This window comes from Lactuca virosa, chromosome 8 (assembly GCF_052849685.1).
Source record: "Lactuca virosa cultivar CGN04683 chromosome 8, Lactuca_virosa_CGN04683_v6, whole genome shotgun sequence".
In the NCBI taxonomy this organism is placed as follows: Eukaryota; Viridiplantae; Streptophyta; class Magnoliopsida; order Asterales; family Asteraceae; genus Lactuca; species Lactuca virosa.
In genome coordinates this window covers 228,951,110-228,958,646 of record NC_136433.1, presented here as the reverse complement: position 1 = coordinate 228,958,646, position 7,537 = coordinate 228,951,110, and the positions used below count along the sequence as shown (strand labels likewise).

Below are 7,537 nucleotides of genomic sequence, written 5' to 3'. Positions count from 1 at the left end.
CTTTGGTAAAAACCCCGGCCAGTTTGCCTAAATTTCTCTTCTTTTTGCTTCTTGTATTCATCGTAAGGCAGCCACTCCTTCTTTGGGTTCCTCCCATCTTCATCGTATTTGTCCCCACTTGAATAGCAAACTTGAGCTTTCCTGTTTCCATATTCATCCATATTGCAATCCTTTGTCAAATACGGGCCACTACATTTCTCGCAACCAACTCGAATTGCATGAATTGATTGGTCCATTTGGGTCAATCTCCTATCCATAGTGCTAAGCATTGTCATCACAGCAGCCATCTCTTTAGTTTGTATACCTCCACTGCCTTTTATTCCATCACGCCCTGGGTTGTGATACTCACGAGAGTGCTTTGAAAATTCTTCAATCAGCTCCTTGGCCTGAATTGGGTTCTTCTTTGTTAGTGGTCCTTGTGAATCAAGGAGTTGTCTAGTCATGACATTCACCCCATCATAGAATATTGACATTTCTTGCTGAATGTTTAGGTCATGTTGAGGACAATTCCTTAACAACCCCTTGTAGCGCTCCCATGCCTCGTATAATGACTCCCCCGGGTTTTGCTCAAAGTTGGCAATCGCCTTCTTGAGTTTAGAGATTTTGGAGGGTGGGAAAAACTGATCTAGAAATTTCTCACGCAATTGGGCCCATGTGGTGATTGTACCAGATGGTAGAGCCTTCAACCAGTCTTTTGCAGCTCCTTTGAAAGTGACTGGTAACATCCTTAACAAAGCTGTCTCCCTTGGGATATTAGGAGTATTAAAATAATCCGCAATATCATTGACCTCGTCTAAATGCTTAAAAGCATCCTCATGATCCTTCCCATAGAATGGGATATCCTTGAGTGCAGTAAGGATATGTCCCTTTAACTCGAATGTGGCATTGGCAGGAATCGTAGGATGTACTAAACCCGGCCCCACATCATCTCGAATGCGCTTCTTGTAATCCCCCATAGCCATCTCATCAATGTTCGCCATTTCATTCTCCGGCTCGTTCTCGGGTTCACTCGTATAAAGTCCAAATTTTGTTTTTGATTCGTACTCGGTCTCGTGTGGATTAGGAAATTGATCGAAGACTTCAAACTTGCTCTTTGAGGCTGAACTCGATTCTCCCGTTGTCTTTCCTGACTTCCTTGAAAAGGCTGATTTCAGTTCTTGTAAAGGCGACTTTTTATTATTCTTTTTGTGCAGCGTAGACTCCAGATCTTCAAGTGGTGGCACCAAAGGTGTGTTGGATCCTCTGGTCATCAACTTCTACAAAACAAACAAAATAACAACGTAAAACTGAACTAAAATATAAAAACAAACTAAAAACAAAGAAAACTAGTATCACAGTATTCACGACGTGAATATTGTAATACCCACGTCGTGAGTTCTGTAATGCCAGAAAAAAAAAGTTGAAACTGAAAAATAACTCTTTGCAGGTTTTATCCCACAAAAAGGATCGATTAATTTAAAGTAAATAAATAAACAATAAACTAAGTCGTTCCCCGGCAACGGCGCCAAAAACTTGATGTGCACAAAAGTACCCACTAATTTTAATATTTATAACCTAACAAACTTAGACCAACTATGCACCTATAGGCAGTGTACCTAGTCAGATTATGGTATAGCTTGGTAAGTCGGGTATCGATCACAGGGAACGGTGTTACTAATTAATCTACTTGCTATCAAATTAACCTAATTATTAACAAGTTTAAAAAGGGTTTTATCTTATTTTACAAGATCAGACGAACTTATCTCAAATTCAATCAATGAGTAAAAGCACTCTTGTTTAGTTCGAATCCACTTCGTTCTTATGGCCAGCTAATAATTATGGATTATCAAGTTGGTTTTAATTATATTAGTAATTTAAGTCTAATTTTACCAATAATTAATTAATTCATGTAAAACTATGTATGGTCACACACAATTAAACACAGAACCAATTATGAATATGAATATGCTATGTAAAATTTATTATGTAAACGCAATTATAGTCATAATCTACGTTCTCTAGCACAGCTAAGTTTATTTACTTTAATTACTAACTAAGATTGGTCAATCCTAGCTCTAACAATTTAATGTTCACTAAATCATTAGGTAAACAAGTTCATGCAGTTAATGGTCACTAAGCTACACAGAACATGGAATCAAGCAACTAAAGAAACAACCATAAGCATTCTAGGTAATTATAAACCAAACACAAGCAATTTACCAACTAAATAAATCCATACAAAATTAAGCTATTCATAAGTTAGAAGTTTCATCTAGCTAAACAAAAGTAGCTAGATACAGCTGCTCATAATAGCAACTAACAAACTAACACCTACTAAATATGCAAACATGTTCATAAGTATCAAATAAGTAAACTAAATTATGAACCTCTACTCCTTTGGTGTTGAAAACCTTTTTCCAGAACTTCTCCTCTGCTAAAAATCGTCTTCTGGAAACCCTCTAATCAGCCAAAAAGTCCCCCAAGTCGTAATGGGCAAGGGAATTTATAGTTTTCTGATTTCCCGAGTTCACGTCGTGAATGAGATCTTTTCGTATTCAACAAGGACTCTTTCACCCGGATGTAAATCTTCTGGAATACTCTTCTCACGTCGTGAATCATGAACAATTCACGTCGTGAGTACGTTCTTTTGCTGAGTTTTTCATCCTTCTTCCCTTTAAGCCTCCAAAGTTCAATTCTGGTCCCTTACTTCGAAAATGCCTCTATTTTGGCTGCAAATAACAATTTATTCTTATAAGTACCATTATCCTATGCAATTAACCAAAATATTAATAAAAATGTAAATAAATATTGCCTAAAAATATGTATAAATATGGCAATATCACCATGGCATCCTAGACTAAGACCCTAGGGTGAGCCCACGGCATCTATATATGTTGTATGCATGGCTTATGTGGTTTATGTAGCTTTTATAGCTAATATGGTATATGTGATTATGTGGACTGTGTGGGGTATGCTCTGGGGAACTCACTAAGCATTAGCTTACAGTTTGTTGATTTATTTCAGGTACTTCTGAGCCTAAGGGCAAGGGCAAGGCTTGATGGCGCGACATACACTCTCTCAGGCGTTTTTATGGGACACTCTGATATTTGAAATAAAAAATGTTAATGTTATGAATTTGAAAACAATTGTTCATGAGATTTTGTGGATTATTGGAAATGTTTGATTATTTAAAAATGAAAATTTTCTTTGGAAAAATTGGGTCGTTACAAGTTGGTATCAGAGCCTTGGTATGAGGGATTCGGGCACAATCTCGGGTGTGTCAAGACTCAAACTAAGAAAATGGTAAAATTGTTTTCAAAAATCAAAAGTTAAAAACTTCTTAAAATGGAAAAAGAGGAGAGTGCAATGCGCGTGATCGGCCGAGCTCAAGTAAGTAGTTCCACAATATCTTAGCCATGTTATATTGATATTTGGATTATGATATTCGGATGGATTTTGCTATGTGTATGCTTTAAAAATTGTATACGGTTAGGAGCTTATAGCCTTAGAATGATTGATTTGGCCTTATTTCCTGTTCCTTGTCTGGTTGTGGTCCTAGGGTAGAATCTATTATTCGAAAGTCTATTTGATCCTGTTCTGTGTATAATTTGCATGCATAAAGGCAACCAGTTACGATTGATTCGAGATCTGATTTGATGGGATTGATCAAACCTTAGGATAGCCTAGCATTTGAGCTATACGGTAGCCTACGAGATATGTTTTGTTCTGGGACGAATTAGAGTCATCAGGTAGAGCCTTGGAGAAGGTACATGTATGTGTGGAAGGTAGTATTGGGTCCGTACTACTGAAAGAACAGGACATGTACCTGAACCAATGTTAGATCTGGAGACTCTAAGGAGAACCGGTATGGGAGGATCCCCTCTTTGGATATCCTGATCATTATGGTTTATGGTATTGCAGTGCAGTATGGTGGCGACACGACATGGAGCTGGAGATCAGGATCGGGATCCAAGTCTGGCAATGATACCGAGCCCATTGATGAGAGGCTGCGTGAGCTTATTGCGGCCGAGGTTACGAGGGGCATCCTTGATGCTACCCCAGTGATTTTTGGGACGGTCAAGGAAGGGATGATGGAGGTTATGGAGGAGAGGCTCAGGTCATTCAGAGCCGAGATTGTTGCGGGCCATGTCGGGGCCCGAACTCCCTCGTTCCGAGAGTTTAAGGCGTACGGGGCGCCGGAGTTCTTCGAGGTCAGGGATCCCATAGTTAACTGACGCTGGGTGGCGGACATGGAGAACGCCCAACGCACGAGTTCTTGCCCTGATGCGGAAAAGGTGGGTTTTGCTTTGTGTATGCTGAGGTATCGAGCTCGGGATTGGTGGAGAGAGGTGATTACCCAGGTGGGAGCAGCCGGTGTGGCTGAGATGACATGGGCAGAGTTCGTCAGGCGTTTCGATTTGGAGTTTGCACCACCTATTGAGGTGCAATGGTTAGTGAGGGAGTTTCATGAGCTCCAGCAAACCACCGAGACTATGGTGGATATCACCGCCAAGTTTTGGGAACGAGCATTGTTGATCCCACAGTATGCTACAGATGATGACATGAGGTGGACGAGGTATCATTCCATGTTGAGGGATGATATACGAGATTTTGTAAGCTTTACAGGGTGCAAAACCCTGAATAAGATGGTGGAGAAGGCCCGTGAGCGGGAAATGGAGTTGGACTTCCGAACCAAGCGGAAGCCTGAGCAGGCACAGACAGCAGTAGGTCAGCGTGCCAAGTGCGGTAAACCGCACAGTGGGGCTTGTCGAACGGCAGGCTCGGGATGCTACGTATGTGGCCAGTCGGGTCACGTGATCAGGGATTTCCCCAAAAAGGGCTTGATTTGTTTCCACTGCAACCAGACCGGCCACAAACGGGCCGATTGTCCGAGGTTGCAGGGAGGAGGAGGAGCAGTGGCGGCGCCTGCGCCCGCCACAATGAGGATCACTGATGGACGTCCTGCTAAGGCGGATGCTCCAGCGGTGAAGATCCACGCATTTCAGTTGTCTACCGAGGAGGCTCGGGCAGCGCCAGACGTCGTGGCTGGTACGTGTTTTATATTTCCTGCTTAATATTGATTTGTATTACTTATGTATATATGTGCTCATGTATAGGGACCTTTTTGGTCAATGGTATGTCGGTTCACGTTCTATTCGATTCGGGTGTTACCTGATCGTTTGTATCTCTTGCACTTAGCAAGAAGTTCTGGGATACGCCGGGGACTTTCGATTCCCCGCTTGAGGTAGAGATTGTGGATGACCACACTGTGAGTGTTGTGAGGGTGTATCAGGACTGTGTCCTGAATGTACTTGGGGAGAGGTATCGTGTTGATCTAGGCCCGATACTGTTGCGAGGGCTGAAGGTGATCGTCGGGATGGACTGGTTGGGGGCCAATGGGGCCATGATCGATTGCGAGCGCCAGCTAGTGAGGGTTCGAACCCCAAGTGGGGGAGAACTGGTTATTCATGGAGAGAGGGTCTCGTAGGGGCCAACCCTCTGTTCGGCTGCGAGGGCTATGAGACTTCTTCAGCAGGGTTGTTCGGGATTACTGGCATATATCTTGGATACAAGGGTTGAGACCTCGATAGATTTGGGCAGTGTACCGGTTGTACATGAGTATCAGGATGACTTTCCCGAGGAGTTACCTAGAGTGCCACCGGAGAGGCAAGTGGAGTTTCGCATTGATTTGGTGTCAGGTGCCGCTCCAATAGCTAAGTGTAACAATCCGTTATTTCCTGTTAATAAAAACTCTAGACTACAAGCATGTTCATTTAACTTATATACAAGTTTATGGGAAAACCATGTTGAAGTAGGGTAGTAGAAACTTCATACTAAACATAGAATTATACTAAAGCAAATCAAACTTACACTAGTGCAAATTAAGGGGCTATACTTGAATTAATTAAAGGATTTAAAAGGGTATATAAGTGTATACGGTTTTGGGAATCAAATCCCAAAACCCAAACCTTAAACACCCTAAAGGGTGAAAACCCAAACCAAAAACACCTTAAATGGTGAAAACCAAATCCGAAAACCCCAAAGGTGAAAACCGTAAACCCCTTTTTCCTTGACCAAAATCCGAAAACGCTTTATCCTTTTGACTCAAATCCGTAAACACCCCCTTATAGAAGCTCTAAACCGTGAACAACCCCTATATATATGTGCTTTGGGCAAAAACACTTTCATTTCACTCATTTTCATCCGTAAACACTACTCAAAATCCTCTCAACTACCATCTGTGAACACCCCTTTTTCTCTCAATCTTCAAGAGATTACGCCCATATTTCTTCAAATCTTCATATTTCTATCAAGAACATTCAAGCCCACCTTCAAATCTTCATATGATCTTCAAATCTTCTTAAATTCTCAAGATCCAACCGTGTACCCATTTATCCAACTGTAACCCATTTTTACTAACCAAAAACATTTTGCAACATTCCGAAATAATTCCAATTAATTTTGTAAGTATCCCTTGCATAATTAATTTATTATTTAACTCATTATTTAAATTAATATATTATTAATTTAAATACTACGTCGAATATAATTATTTTTATGATAACGTATTCGCACGTACGCTTACCGAGGATCGTTTCTATAGCTCGTTAATTCAAACTCAAACGCACATACGAGGAGAGTTCATAGCCCTACATTTTCAATGTTTTAATATTTGTTTTTCATTAGGGGGGGGGGATACAAGTAAAACACAAGGAATTTTGTGTTTATTCAAATATTTTTAAATAGTTTTAAAACCTTTGCAATTGTTTCAACGAGAATTCGCTACATTTCCTAAAAGTATTTCATATATTTTTAACCCTTTTGTAATATGTCGAGCATAAGGGTAAATTGCTTTTATACAAATAAATTGCAAATGTTTACATTACACTACAAAACATTACAGTTAAACTATAATCAGTATAGTTTGAGATACACTACACTATTTTGCTAAGTACAATGCACGGAACAAGAACATACAATCAAAACTATAATAGGTATAGTTTGGGGAACACTACTCTAATACATTGATACAAGTATACACTATTAAAATAATTATTTAAGTATAATTATTTTAAACTACAAGGTACATTAATACAAGACAATACATACGGTTTTTAATACAAGAGAACACTACAACACTACACGTAAACTAGTTAATATACGGTTGTGAGGCACTACTTCACTAGTATCCACCAGGATACGGAACTAAATCCTATATAGTATAACCAAAGTCTCCTGGAGGGAGAGCGTGATATTTGTGTATAGATCTATACGGGACTAACAATCCCACACCTGAACTGCTAGCTACAGTTAGGCCGGCAGGCCTGGGGTGACAAATGTCATAACTTTCAGACGCCTGAAGAACGTCGTAGAGGTCACTAGGTCATATCAAGCATGGTTATATGAAACTCACAACAGTATAACTAACACATATGTTTACGGGATTAACACTACTTCGGTGATTTTATTTTATTTAATAAAATTATAGTACTCTATGATACACTACTTTACACTACAGTTGGGGGTGCCCAGGCATTCGTACAAGGTTTTCATAAAA

The 7,537-nt window shown here is 40.1% G+C and overlaps 1 non-coding gene across 1 annotated transcript; it reads left to right on the top strand.

Moving 5' to 3' along the window:
• The first annotated feature begins 489 nt into the window (after positions 1-489).
• Positions 490-596, top strand: LOC145135241 (small nucleolar RNA R71). The gene has a single exon (XR_013719703.1). It is a non-coding gene; the product is annotated as a small nucleolar RNA R71 (small nucleolar RNA).
• The last annotated feature ends 6,941 nt before the right edge of the window (positions 597-7,537 follow it).